The 15,211-nt window shown below is 39.5% G+C and overlaps 1 protein-coding gene across 1 annotated transcript in view; it reads left to right on the forward strand.

Moving 5' to 3' along the window:
- Positions 1–15,211, forward strand: part of LOC106078213 (uncharacterized) — a 40,756-nt gene that overhangs the window by 16,344 nt on the left and 9,201 nt on the right. The gene's annotated exons all lie outside the window — the stretch shown is intronic.

Genomic DNA, 15,211 nt, shown 5'->3' on the forward strand with positions numbered 1-15,211 from the left:
CTCTGAACCAATCTCTCTGGGAATATGTGCGCTCTGAGCCAATCTCTCTGGGAATATGTGCGCTCTGAACCAATCTCTCTGGGAACATGTGCGCTCTGAGCCAATCTCTCTGGGAATATGTGCGCTCTGAGCCAATCTCTCTGTGAACATGTGCGCTCTGAACCAATCTCTCTGGGAATATGTGCGCTCTGAACCAATCTCTCTGGGAATATGTGCGCTCTGAGCCAATCTCTCTGGGAATATGTGCGCTCTGAACCAATCTCTCTGGGAACATGTGCGCTCTGAGCCAATCTCTCTGGGAATATGTGCGCTCTGAGCCAATCTCTCTGTGAACATGTGCGCTCTGAACCAATCTCTCTGGGAATATGTGCGCTCTGAACCAATCTCTCTGTGAACATGTGCGCTCTGAGCCAATCTCTCTGGGAATATGTGCGCTCTGAGCCAATCTCTCTGTGAACATGTGCGCTCTGAACCAATCTCTCTGGGAATATGTGCGCTCTGAACCAATCTCTCTGGGAATATGTGCGCTCTGAGCCAATCTCTCTGTGAACATGTGCGCTCTGAACCAATCTCTCTGGGAATATGTGCGCTCTGAACCAATCTCTCTGGGAATATGTGCGCTCTGAGCCAATCTCTCTGGGAATATGTGCGCTCTGAACCAATCTCTCTGGGAACATGTGCGCTCTGAGCCAATCTCTCCGTGAACATGTGCACTCTGATCCAATCTCTACGTGAACATGTGCGCTCTGGTCCAATCTCTATGTGAACATGTGCGCTCTGAGCCAATCTCTCTGTGAACATGTGCGCTCTGGTCCAATCTCTCTGTGAACATGTGCGCTCTGGTCCAATCTCTCCGTGAACATGTGCGCTCTGGTCCAATCTCTCCGTGAACATGTGCACTCTGATCCAATCTCTACGTGAACATGTGCGCTCTGGTCCAATCTCTCTGAGAACATGTGCGCTCTGGTCCAATCTCTACGTGAACATGTGTGCTCTTGTCCAATCTCTACGTGAACATGTGCGCTCTGAGGCAATCTCTCCGTGAACATGTGCACTCAGGTCCACAACTTACAACTTTGATGGCGATTGGCTACAACCTAGATTTATGGGATAATATATTACAGATTTTTTACTATTAATGTCAAGGACTCAAAATTGTACTTCACTATTGCCAACGCCGGACTAGATCTGCATAGACTGAATTGAAATAAAACATGTGCTACAAATGAAATAATATAATTCTACAGTGAAGTTCAGTTATACAGAGTGGGGCAGACCGAGCTCCCACATTTTGAATCAATCTACCAAAAATAACTATACTATCTAGAAAAAAAAAAGCTCATTTTCCTGAAAAGTACATAAAAAAACAGTGTAGTTTTAATCAGTGTTTTTTTTTTTTTTAAATAAAAAAAAAAATAGGTGCCGGTACTCAATGATGAATTGCATAACTTTTAAATACTAATAAATTAATAATAAACGTTAAAATACAAGAAAAGTCATAATTTTTCACCACATTGAAAAAGGTGCCAGTAAGCGGTACAGGTGCGTACCGTCACACAAAAAAAAAAAGCACTGGTTTTAATGGATTAAATAAATGTTTTCTGGTCTAGTTCAGATGCCTTTAGACTGAATGCAATGCGTCGCTAATACATTTAGGTTGTTTATATGCTTCTACAAAGCAACAATGTGCAATGGTCCAATTCATGATGGGCTGTGATATAATAATTAAAAATGGTGGAACCTAGACTATTGAATGGAACATGTCCTGTCTCTCTACTGCCTATACAGCCCACTCCAAATATGGGAGAATATACATGCCCCACGCTGTACATATTGCATATATATATATGGCTCCTTTGGTCTCGAAAGGCAATGGATGCGCCCAAATGAGTCACTAGTTTTGGCTTAATCTTGAGACGGGGCAGAATCTGGTGTGGCTAATCAAGCCAATTCTAGAACGGCAGACTTTGCCACAATTCGTACACATTGCATAACATCCTTTAATTTGTACATATTGTTGTACCTCCAGTGGCGGACTGAAGGGGTTATTGTGTGTGCGGCCTACTGATACCCACGACTCAGGCCAATCACACGGGTCAACGGCTGTCGATAGACAATGGACAGTAATGCTAGTGCACGCAACTATGGCCCGTGCTGTGGTCATGTGACCGAAAGCCTTTACGGTCGAGAGACGATGTGTAAGAAGATACAGTCGAGTCCAGGACAGCAAAGAAGTGAGGACTGTGTGGTACCTTGGGAGTCCTCCAGAATGTAGCTGTACGAGCTAGAGAGACTTGTAATGTTAAGTTAGGCAGTTCTGTTAAGTACAAGAAAGCATTTGAATTTGATGTAGCCAATTGTGTTGAATTGGCTGTCGATGTAATTGTCATTAAAACGCCACATTGGTTATTGAAGCTCGTGTTGTCACGTTTTTTGTATTAGATGTGCTGTGTTGTGTTTAGCAGTGTTTGCAGAAGGCCTGGTAGAGAAGATCGTAACAATATGATAACACAAAAAAAGATACCTCCCAAGGTAAAGATAGTTTTCCCTCCATAAATGAAAACCTCTAATAATACCCTGTCTGCTCAGCCTTACGATTTTGAAGACCACATCACGCAGTTGTGACTACGCGACACACCAGGGCGGAAAAGTGTGCATGCTGAAATATAGTTCCCCACTGACATTAAATGGCTGCCTGGTCGTGCGGTTTGCGCGCTGGACTGTCGTTCGGATTTATCGATGGTCGAGGGTTCAAATCCTGCCCGCTCCCATCCCCCGTCTTCCTGCGGGAGGTTTGGACTAGGAAGTAAACTATCTTCAACTCTGAAGGAACATCCGAAACATGTAAAACATTTTACAATCAAACATTTGGTTAAGGGACATGGTAGACATCGTTAAATGTTTCGGATGTTCCTTAAGATTTGAAGATAATTTACTTCCTAGTCTAAGCTTTCTGCAGGTCGACGGCGGGATGGCAGCGGGCAGGGTTTGAACCCTGGACCATCGAGACAACTGAACGACACTCATGCGCGCATACCGCACGACCAAGTAGCCATCCATTATGTAGCATTATGTAGTACTGGATGTAGCGCTAGAAACAAGACACTACAAACCCAGATTGTAGTGCGTCGTTGTTGTAGTACTACAATCAAAGTGTCTCTCCGTTAACGTATCAAGACTGCTCTGTCCTCAACATCCCGTTGCCAGCAGGTCAGAGGTCACATGTCAAAGTTTGATGAATTTCTATCGTGACATAAAAATGTAAATGTGGGGACCCCCCCCCCTTTTTTTTTTTCTCCTTTCGATATAACCTATCGGACCAAAAAAAAAAAAAAGTATTATCTCTCTGTTTTGCACTAGTTGTCTTCCCTTGGCATTTTGTTTGATGTATTGATAGCCAACCAATCAGACATCAAGACTAATGTGTTTGGTCGTGTTCAGACGAGCCAAGGCCATGTTGGGTGAATAACAGAGAGGAAGAGATGTAGCAGACAAGGGGAGAGAAGAAATTGGTCTCTCCTTTAATCACCAACAATTTTGAGCATTTTTTATATTTTATTTTTTTATTCATCCCACCCTTTTTATTTCATACAAATAAGACATAAGTTAGCCCAAATTTTCAATTTTTAATTCATGATGCTACACATATCCTACAACAGGTTTGGGAGAAATAACATGTAAAGACTTATAACCACAGAGTGAGTTGATGTAAGATTTGCAAAATAGCAAATTAGTTTGATGATATTATATTTCACTAGTATTCTTTCTCTAGCTTTAAAAACTTTGATTATTCCAACTCTTTTTCAGGGCCGGCCTTAGGCATAGGCAACCTAGAGCCTCCAATTGGTGGGTGCCTAGATCAGTGCTCTTTGCAATTTTTTTTTTAGAGAAGGAATAGCGAAACTTGTCCTCAGTGTTGTTGTCAGAATACACTATGTTTCTAATAAATTGCAAAAATTATTTTTTTTCGCAGTATATTTATTGTTTTTCTATTTCATTTGGGGCTACCTAATTCACTTCGCCTATGGCATCCAATGATCTAAGGCTGGCCTTGCTTCTTTTTTTTAAATAACAAAGCCAACCGCTATAAGCTCAAAAACGAGCTTATTTTTTTCACCCCACTCTCCTCATGACAACATTCCTGAGTTTAATCTTGCGATCAATTCTTTTTTTTTCTTTTCATCTTTTTTTAAGTATTTTTTTTTTCATAACGATACGTAGTATGAATCTGTTTCTCACAAAACTTGGATTTGAATATGTGCGAAGGAACGGAACAAAAGTCAAAGTCAATAGTCAGGTGTCAATGATTTCGAGTGCTACCCGACTTAAGGTCGAAGTTGTGACAGAGTGGGACAGTTTGTACCCGTGACCCGTTCATGGTAACCCATTGGCTCAATCTCTCGTTTCCATGACAATATTTTTTTATTTTTTTTTTTACTTGAAAAGGTTTGAAAATGTGTAGTATCATTTGATTCAAATTAAGCTATTTTGTTTAAAAAAAAAACATTATTTTATTATATTCTTTTAGAAATGTAAGATTATTCATTAGTGATAAAGTGGAACTATGATCTAGGTAGCATTTTATTGTTTTTTTTACAAAAGTTATATCAACTTGCTCTGTGTCTCAGTCTCTCTTTTCCAAATCTTGTACACGTTATTTCTCCCACTTCCCATTCTTAGATCAAGATGAAGCTTTGTACAATTATTTATCAGGAATCAATCGAAAAATTGACCAATTATTTAATCTCTCTCTTTGGTATTTTACGTCTCGAGAGACGATCTTTTCACTTTGCAACTTCTTGTGTGACTAAAGAGGCCAATCCTTGATACACAGCTGCGATCGCAGGTTGGGCATATATAATCACCAGGCGCCGTTGCATTTTCACCCTTCTTTCTGCTTCTGTTGTGTATGACATCTGCAATCCGTGACCCTTCCTTTATGCTCTCTCTCCATGTGGATCTATCCGGTGCCACCTCTTCCCAGCTGCTAGTGTCGATTTCGAAGAGCTTCATGTCGCGTTTGCATACAATATTTTATCAGCAAGTCGTAATTAATTATTTTTTTTTATAGCATATATAGGAAATAGTCTTAGATAAGGGGGGAATATGTTTTAATAATAATAATAATAATAATAATAATAATAATCTTTATTATCCGTAAGGAAATTTGTCTTACAATTTGTGTATTACACCAAACAAAAAACATTATAACTATAAGAAACCAAAGTGTACATTCACACCAGACTCACTCATAATTTACATGTGACAAAGTTTATACCAGATTGTTCTTATTTAATGATTTGATTGCCAGGGGAACAAAAGAGTGTTTGTGTCTGTTTGTCTTTGCTATCGGTGTCTTGTATCTCTTTTGTGATGGTAAAATCACGAAATCCTGACACAAAGGGTGATTTTTTATTTCGAGGATCTTGTTAGCTTTTTTAGGTAGAGAATTTGACGTTAACCATTAAAAGATACTAGAGTACAATGTAACAATTACATGTGAGTGTTCACCCTATATCTATGTCACCTTATATTTATGACTGTATGTTTATGTAAAGATTATGTCAAAGTCTGTATGTATATTACTCAATTATAAAGAAAACTTTGTGTAGAATTTAATTAACTTTGTCTTAATCACTATTTTTGCAAATGATATTCTTTTTACAAAAAAATATTCAGTAACAAATTATGTGAATATGCATATACAATCCAGATTAGCTTTTTTCTTCATTTCGTCTTAAATTCAGAAGTATAGTAGTTTTGAAATGTATCTGGCACAGTCTGATGTGAATGAACATTTTGGATTTTTTTAGCTATAATGTTTTGTTTGGTGTAATGCACAAATTGTAAGACACATTTACATACAGTCAATTAAGATTATTATTATTATTATTATTATTTAAAAATGTAACATTTGTTGCATCTTACGATAACTAATAAAGTAAAAAATTTACTTGCGTTACAAATTTTAAACAATGAACTGAGACTGACATTTAGATTAGGAAAAAGATTGAATCTATATGCAATTTGTCATATTCATTAACCCTTAAAATGCTGAGCTGTTTTAATTACAATTGTGTTGTTTAGAGGCTAAACTACCACACGCCTTATAAGGGTTAATATTTACAATTTTTTTTTTTATTTATTCAAACTAAACTCGTTTGGAAAACATTAAAACAAATATTAGATTAGACGAAACAATTTGCTGGTTTCCAGGAAGCGAGACAACCGACACGCCTTATAAGGGTTAATATTTACAATTTTTTTTATATTTATTCAAACTAAACTCGTTAGGAAAACATTAAAACAAATATTAGATAAGACGAAACAATTTGCTGGTTTCCAGGAAGCGAGATAACCGACACGCCTTATAAGGGTTAATATTTACATTTTTTTTTATATTTATTCAAACTAAACTCGTTAGGAAAACATTAAAACAAATATTAGATTAAACGAAACAATTTGCTGGTTTCCAGGAATTGAGATAACCAATGGACTTATGATTTTTTCCTTATCAAATTAATTCCCATGAGATCTTAGACTACTTACCTGAAAAACAATATTAAGCCTATAACATATAAATATTTCTGGATGTTTAAATATGTAACTGGTTCCACCTTTAATCCATATCCATGTCATATCATAGATTATATAGACTCTATAACATATTCCCAAGTTCTACAATTTCCTTTTTTAGTCTCTTCTTGCTCTTTATTATTATAGCTTTTATATAGCGCTACTTTCATGTTTAAAGCATGCTCAGAGCGCTTTGGTCCAATCTCATTTGTGGACCGGTTGGGGAGGAGGGGGTATCTAGGAGTTGGTTTTCCGTGCTGCCTTTAGGCGCTCTTCCCGAGTCGGGTGTCGAACCTCGAGCCCCCTTCTAGGTAGCCAAGACAAGCCAAATTCAAGCGCACTTAGCCTCTCGACCTCACTTCCCACAGCTTGTTGACGGTCGTTGACCTGTAGCCCCAGATTGCTAGTACAACTAAACCGATGTAGGCGTATATTTTTTTTTAACAAACGTATTTAAAAAAAAAACTCTATAACTTTTATTAAAAATATAGACAAGTTCAATTTTAGATGAAATGAAACAAATTGATATTTAAAGAAATTTAAGCCACTATTAAAACATGTCCTTACACTTTGTGTTTTTAGACCGTATGTCTTTCTTAACAGTTGTTCCATGCTCGTCTTGGCCCCTCCTCCTGTCAGTGGTAACTGTTCCGCTGTTACCGGTAAGCTTCGGGCAGAAGGGGCCCCTTAGCCTTAGTTGACTACGCCTCTAAGAGAAGGAAAACTCTCAATCCAACCTCCGCTGCCTTGCGACTATACCCAAACACGTGAAAGGCTTCGGGAGACAACTCTGAGAAAAAAATAAGGAGATTGTAACCCTTATGCAGATTGTGGCACACGGGGCTACTGATCCCAAACTGTATCGGATATTCCATTCCGTGGGTCACATCAGCTGAGTTGTATGGCCTCCTTCCGTCGCGATGAATGCCTGGGCATTAGCTGTGGTCGGAACGATGTCGCCCGCACATCAGTTCTCCCCTCTCCAAGCAGCTGATGTATCTAAAGGAACGGCTGTGCCGATACAGTTTGGGGTCAGCGGCGTCGCAGGTTCTGCCAGGGTGTAGCACTGGGTGCTGCAAACTGCCTTTGGGTCGCCAGCTCCTGATTTTTCCTCAGGGTTGACTCCCGAAACCTTTCCCATGATTGGGTATAGCTGCAAGGCAGTAAGTGGTAATGGATGTAAACACTCCACTAACTACAAATTGCTTCCTAATGGCATGCGTCTCAAATAGTCTCTGACAACCAGTCCAACTCCTGGCCTTCACGTGTGGCTCAGATATTGAGTCCGGCAGAACTGTTCTCACTAACAGGAGAAGGGGCAAAGGCGAGTAACTGGCGCCTAAATCAGTATGCTTCGGGCAGGAGGGGCTCGTTAGCCATGGCTGGCTACCCACCTAGGAGAAGGAAAACTCTGAATTCAAATCAGCTAAGTGGAGAGGGGGGAACTGATGTGTAGGCGACATTTGTTCTGACCCATAAACAATGCCCAGGCATTCATCTCGCTCATTCTACGAGATGAACCATAGTCGTTCTACGACTGAAGGAGGCCAACGTCTTTAACATCTACATAAATGAGCTCCTATTTCTTCATACTGATCCACACAGCCACAGACCAATCGCTTAACTTCTCATCATTGTCACCTAGGAATCTCTCTCCCTCTCTCTCTCTCTCCCTCTCTTTCTCTCCCTCTCCCTCTCTTTCTCTCCCTCTCTCTCTCTCCCTTTCTCTCTCTCCCTCCCTTTCTCTCTCTCCCTCCCTCTCTCCCTCTCTCTTTCTCTCCCACCCTCCCTCTCCCTCCCTCTTCCCCTCCCTCTCCCCCCTCCCTCTCCCCCCTCTCTCTCCCTCTCCCTCCCTCTCTCTCTCCCTCTCTCTCCCTCTCTCTCTCCCTCTCTTTCTCCCTCTCTCTCTCTTTTTCTCTCTCTCTCGCTCTCCTTCTCTCTCTCTCTCACACACACACAAACATCAACACACACACACCATAACAATCAAATCCTTCAAGAAAGTAGAGCTCGTTGTTATTGTCGCTTTTGTTTTATATTTATCGTTTTTTAATAGCTTCAAATTTTTTTTATGTCGCGCTACTTCTCTTGTCTGACTAGATAGATAAAAAAAAATTTTTAGAGGTGTCAACATCAAGGCCGGTGGCCCTCCAGTTAATCCATGGGGGAGTGGGATTAACGAAGCTGCTGAACCGTATCGACGCTTCTTTTTTTAATTTTATATATATATATCATTATTCTTGCATTGCGTGTTGAAGATTTAATCTTACATTGGAATTGAGAAATAAACACTGACCTATATTTTGTGACCGGTCACAGGTTGGGCATCTGTAAGCAAGGATTGACCTCTTTAATAGCACGAGAAGTTGCACGAGAAGTTGCACGGGAAGTTGCACGGGAAGTTGCACGGGAAGTTGCACGAGAAGTTGCACGAGAAGTTGCACGAGAAGTTGCACGGGAAGTTGCACGAGAAGTTGCACGAGAAGTTGCACGAGAAGTTGCAAAGCGAAAACAACCTCTCGCCAGACGTAAATGTCAACAACATATTTTGTTACCGATACTTGACGTATGCTTTTGATCTCGAGCATAAATCATTAAAACAATTAACCAATTATTAATTAATTTGTGGTAACTAATTCATTTTGTTTGATTTAGAAAAGAAGGAATAAATTTTGCAGTATTGAGAATTATGGATTTAAATGTGCAGTTATTTCTCGTGTATAAGTTTTTTTTTCTTTTCTACATTTCTTTTCGAGATACAATTATTCATGTCAGCATAGATTTCCATATTAAATTTTTGATTAAATTTTGATTATGGTAATTTCTTTGTTGGCTGCATAATCATAATCGGTTCCATAACACACCATTGGCAGTCACATCATTTAATTCCTAATCATCGATAGATGTCTTAATTTTTTTGTTGTTGTTGCTTAATCTTCATTGCTTCTTAATCATCGTCTACTTAATCTTCTGTTTTGAAGTTTATTTAGTAATTTATAAGATAAGAAGATGACCATTATGAATATTTCTGAATGTGTGAATATTCAACTAGTGTGGCGCACATAGGGGCCCATGTCCGAGAGAGCCCTGGTAAATGGAAATTCTTTTTTCGCCATTATAACAATATGTGGGGTCTTGGACGTTTTAGTCACTGGGGTCTTCGATTTTTCAGTCACTGGGGTCTTTGACTTCTAGTCACTGGGGTCTAGGACTTTTCAGTCACTGGTGTCTTCGACTTTTTAGTCACTGGTGTCTTCGACTTTATAGTCACTGGTGTCTTCAACTTTTCAGTCACTGGGGTCTTTGACTTTTCAGTCACTGGGGTCTTTGACTTTTAGTCACTGGTGTCTTCGACTTTTCAGTCACTGGTGTCTTCGACTTTTCAGTCACTGGGGTCTTCAACTTTTCAGTCACTGGTGTCTTCAACTTTTTAGTCACTGGTTTCTTCAACTTTTTAGTCACTGGTTTCTTCAACTTTTTAGTCACTGGTGTCTTCAACTTTTCAGTCACTGGTGTCTTCAACTTTTTAGTCACTGGTTTCTTCAACTTTTTAGTCACTGGTGTCTTCAACTTTTCAGTCACTGGTTTCTTCGACTTTTTAGTCACTGGTGTCTTCAACTTTTTAGTCACTGGTTTCTTCAACTTTTCAGTCACTGGTGTCTTTAACTTTTCAGTCACTGGGGTCTTCGACTTATCAGTCATTGGGGTCTTCGACATTTCAGTCATTGGGGTCTTCGACTTATCAGTCATTGGGGTCTTTAACATCTTTAGCACCGAGTTATCTCGCACGCTTACGTCTACATCTTCTTGTGATGCTTGAGCTACGACCGGGGGGGGGGCATTTCCGGCCATTAGCGACCTTTTCCGGCCCCTAGAAAATTCTGTCCATAGAGCGCAACGAAGGAGAAGAATATCAGCTGCATCTGTAATCCATTCCAGTATACGTTATCAATACGCTATACACTAAAATACAAGGTCTTGTTGTTCAATTTAATTGAAGTCTTTTCGCATCCATACTAATTACCAAGAAAGCTTTATTTTGAATTAAGGCCGTGTCTACTACATTCGCCCAGCGCCCCCCACGTACTGATAAGGCCGTCCCTGGTTCAATTGAAGTTATCTTTCGCTATTTCTTTCATGAGCACTATTCGACCACCTGTTAATGTCCATATCGCCATTTACAAGATCAACTTGACATGTATTGTTAAACCTAAGGAATTGGCAAGGCAGGGACGGCCTTAGATAATTGGAGGCCCTTGGTTAAGTAAATTTTGTGGCCCCAAATGAAATTTAAAAAAAAGAATAAGAAACAGCGAAAAAAATCTAATTTGCACAATTTATTAAAAGCCTGCCCGTCTATATCTAAATGAACAAATAACAGAAATTCATATTTCGCTATTCTCGTAGTAGAGCCAGAGCGTGGTCGAGAGGCCAACTGCGCTTGAACTTGGCTTGGCTACCTAGAAAGGGGCTCGAGGTTCGACACCCGACTCGGGCAGAGTTGTGTTTACTGAGCGCCTAAAGGCAGCACAGAAAACCAACTCCTAGATACCCCCCCCCTTCTGGTCCACAAATGAGATTGGACCAAAAGCGCTCTGAGCATGCTATAAGCATGAAAGTAGCGCTATATAAAAGCTATAATAATAATAATAATATTAATAGACATTGAGTCGTAGTGTTCTACTATGTTTAAGATCTGATCAAAATTTCGCAATTTTTTCTCTAATTCCCCACCAATTCTAGGCCTGGACAAGGTCCCGAAATGACTAGATCTAGTATTGTAGAAGTTTGTTTCCCACAAACCTCAGATTTATGAGTCATTTCCCCAGTAGATTTTCTCACCCCAGTAATTGTTTTCCTCCATTGTTAAGCTGAACGCTTGAGTGCGTGTTCAATTACGGCTGGGATATTAGGAGAACATTCCATTGACAGATCCAAACACATAGCCAACTTTTGTTCTTTTATTTGTAGGTGCGGCGTCCATTGTACATTTTTACAAACTTCTGTTCCAATAGTATTGAACTTTGAACTTTTTCATAGCTTTTCGGTCGCCATTTATCGCATTCCATTTGTATGAATAATTAATAATTAAATTTCTTCGACAGGTAAAGCTAGTAATGTAAATGTAAAAAAAAAATAATCATTCTTTATGTTTAAATAATATAGTTAACTAGGCTAGGGCCGGCCTTAGGTAATTGGATGCCCTGTGCCGGACGAATGATTAGGTTGACCCCAAATGAAATAGAAAATTTAAAAAAAGGGGAAAAAATACGCAATGAATTAAAAACCTTCCGGTATATATATCTATATAAATAAAAATATTTAATACCAGGCAGCCATCCGTAGTGACCGGTGAATACTTGTTCTCACCCCCTCTTGTTTTGTTTCGTGGGGTGACTATCCGCAGAAATAAGAGAGTGATCTTTCCTTTACTTCTTCTACTCGTCCAAACTCTTGATCGACGAAGAGAATTATATATAGAGATATTATTGTAGTCACATTCGATAGTCTTAGTCTATGTTGGCCGCAACCCCGCGCCTCTTAGCGACGCCACTTTGTGTATATCTATCTGAATGAAGAAGAGAGATTAAAGATGTTACACGTGTTACGACTTTTTAGTCACTGGGGTCTTCAACTTTTCAGTTACTTAGATCTTTAACATCTTTAGCACCGAGTTATCTCGCACGCCTACATCTACATCTTCTTGCTTCTAATACAATGATGCTTGAACTACGACCCAGGGGGCATTTCCGGCCATTAGCGGCTTTTTCCGGCCCCTAGACAATTATGTCCCAACGAAGTCGAAGAAAATCAGTTCCATTAAAACTCAAATATTTTTTTTTCCTTACGCTACGTGGCCTTGACACGAGTTTAAAATTTAAACGACCTGCAGTCCGCAGAAGATTGAACACCGCTTTACTATGCGTGATAAGACATTGGCTCAACAAGTTCCTAGAGATCACGTTCCCTGGAGAAAATTTTGACATTTTACAAAATACGTTTTTATTTTATTGCAGAGACGCCATTTATGTGTTCCTGGCTAAACAATGCGTGAAGTGATTTGATAGGGGAAATTATCGCTCCTGTAAACATGGCCTGTTCTAATACGTTGTAGACAGGTTCAGTGTATAGCGCTAAAAGACAACGATTCTAGCTTACAGGCTTGGAGCTGACATTTGTCTGTGTAGCATACAGGAGTAGATGGGATAGGTAATCGATGATGCGTGTTACAAGTATGCAAAATCTAATAAACCAAATATAAATTAGAAAAAAATAAGAAAGAAAGGGTTATCTGGGTGAATTTTTGCCTTAATGACACTTTAAAAGCATTTATAAAAAAAAAAGACTTGAATTCGAACTTATGGCTTACTCCTACTCAAGCAGACATTCTAACCACTCTGCCAGCGAGGGAATATGAAAATAGAAAAATTGTATGGTTATTTATTGTTTGTTTCAAACTTACTTTCAAGCAGCGACTTATAAGGATGACTAATTCAGCTTATACCACCACTTCAGTCAAGTGCAATTTCTTTCCCTTGTTCGAGATACATAATAATTAATTACCAATTGTTAATTAACTAATTGGTTACAACTTGAACCGGAAACACTTCTCACACCAGAACGAATTTCTCGCGCTGTATGCTAATGGCTGGCAAAAAACAGCGCGGCCTGTTTCAGTAGAGTATAAAAGACTTCTGCTTTTCGGTCCAATTCAAAAAAAAAATCTTCGTTTATGCTTGGAAGTTCCACAAACCGTAAAATTTTGAGGCCTGTTATTCTTGTTAATATCCTGTAAATCTGTTCGTATTGTGTTATCGACCTATGATTGTAATCATTCCGCATGGGTTCTTCCAATTTTTTAAACAAGCTAAAGATCCAGCTCTCCGATACGGGTTTAATTTGCGTTTAAACTGAAGACAGTTTTATGTGTTTATGCAGGATTTGTGTGTGTGTGTGTGTGTGTGTGTGTGTTTTGAGCTGCCTATAAGATGTTTGTAGATTTAGTATGTGTGTGTCGTTATAGGGTCTGTTCGTGAGCGTGTAGTGTGATCTGACTGATTGCTGCCGTTGATATTTTAAAGAATAAAGGGAAAGCACTCTTGTAACCCGAGAAGCGTATCTATCAGTTTATCGAGATATTACCCCCCTTCCCACGTCACTCTTTCTTACAATAAAAAAAACATTCTCACTGGCTTGGACTACAGGCTTTCGTTACGGGTCGTGATATAATCAACCCTTTAAGCTCAAGTGGGTTCAAGGATTACTCATACAGAGCACAAAGGTCACTTTTTTTTAAAAATTAGATATAAACTTTCACAGTAAGATAAACGTGACACAGTAACAAAAGTTTTACATGTATAAGGAAGAACGGAGGAAGAGAGGGAGGACAATAGTGCAAAAAAGGTGGTGGGAATAAAAGGTAGGGGGAGAAAGAGAAATAGGGAGAAAGAGAGAGAGAGGAATGGAGCAAAAAGAGGGGGAGAGAGAAAGAGAGGTAGGAAGAGAGAAAGGGGAGAGAAAGAGATGAGGGAGGAAGAAAGAGAGAGAAAGAAAAAAATAGAGAGAGGTAGGGAGAAAGAGAGAGGGGAGAGAAAGAGAGAGAGGGAGGAAGAAAGAGAGAGAGGGAGGAAGAAAGAGAGAGAGAAAAAAATAGAGAGAGGGGAGAGAAGGAGGAAGAAAGAGAGAGAGAGGAAGGCAGAAAGAGGGAGGAAGAAAGAGAGAAATAGAGGGAGGAGGAAAGTTGGAAAGAGAGAAAAGGGTGAGATTGGAGGGAGAAAGACATTGTCTGTGTGTAAACATCCAAAATTCACTTGTGGACCCCTCCCCCTCCCAATACAAAGCAGACTGACCACAATATTAAAGGGAATACCAAGGGAAAAAAAAAAACGTCAGTGACGAAAAGACGACAGAGTTTTTATTGCTCCCCCCCCCCTTTTTTTTTTTTTTACAATTCTGTAAGGCGCTCGACTGATTCGCTGGTCTTTGGTCACGCCTGATTGTACTGACCTCCCAATTTTTTGACCCTTTGCGGGGGGGGCACGCGTAATTCAAGGTTTAGTCACTCAGGAACTATTGGCTACCTGGAGGTGGACAATGTGCAGGGTCAGATATTTGCCCGCGTATGGAATGCTTTTTAGCGACGCACCTAAGTTTTTTTGTTTTTTTTTAATCAGCATTATATTTTTTTCTGTGCCCGAAACAGCCTGATAAGTTTTACATAATTCTGCTCAGATTGTCTTATGTTATATTTTAAGTTACAGACGTTAAGTTACTTTAAAAGAGAAGATAATTACGTCCTACACGTATCCAATGGAAACAATATTCAAGCTTTACGCTATAAACATAATGCACATTTCTGTTGCTCTTGGGCGACTCCTGCAAAATAGTAATTCGACCCCACCCCAAGGGGGTCGCTAACTGTCACAGCTTCCCTATTATATAACTCTATCTACTTATAATTCGATAGAAACTATCTTTAAGTCTCGATACGTCTAGGTGTCCCTGGTTCAGTTCTAGTTAACGAAATAAAACAATGAAAACACTAGATGAAACACATAAACTTTAATCAGCTTTACTGCATATCACACACGCTGGTTTCTCTCTGACAACAAAACACACTTCCGGTCATTCGCGC

This window comes from Biomphalaria glabrata, chromosome 5, assembly GCF_947242115.1.
Source record: "Biomphalaria glabrata chromosome 5, xgBioGlab47.1, whole genome shotgun sequence".
In the NCBI taxonomy this organism is placed as follows: Eukaryota; Metazoa; Mollusca; class Gastropoda; family Planorbidae; genus Biomphalaria; species Biomphalaria glabrata.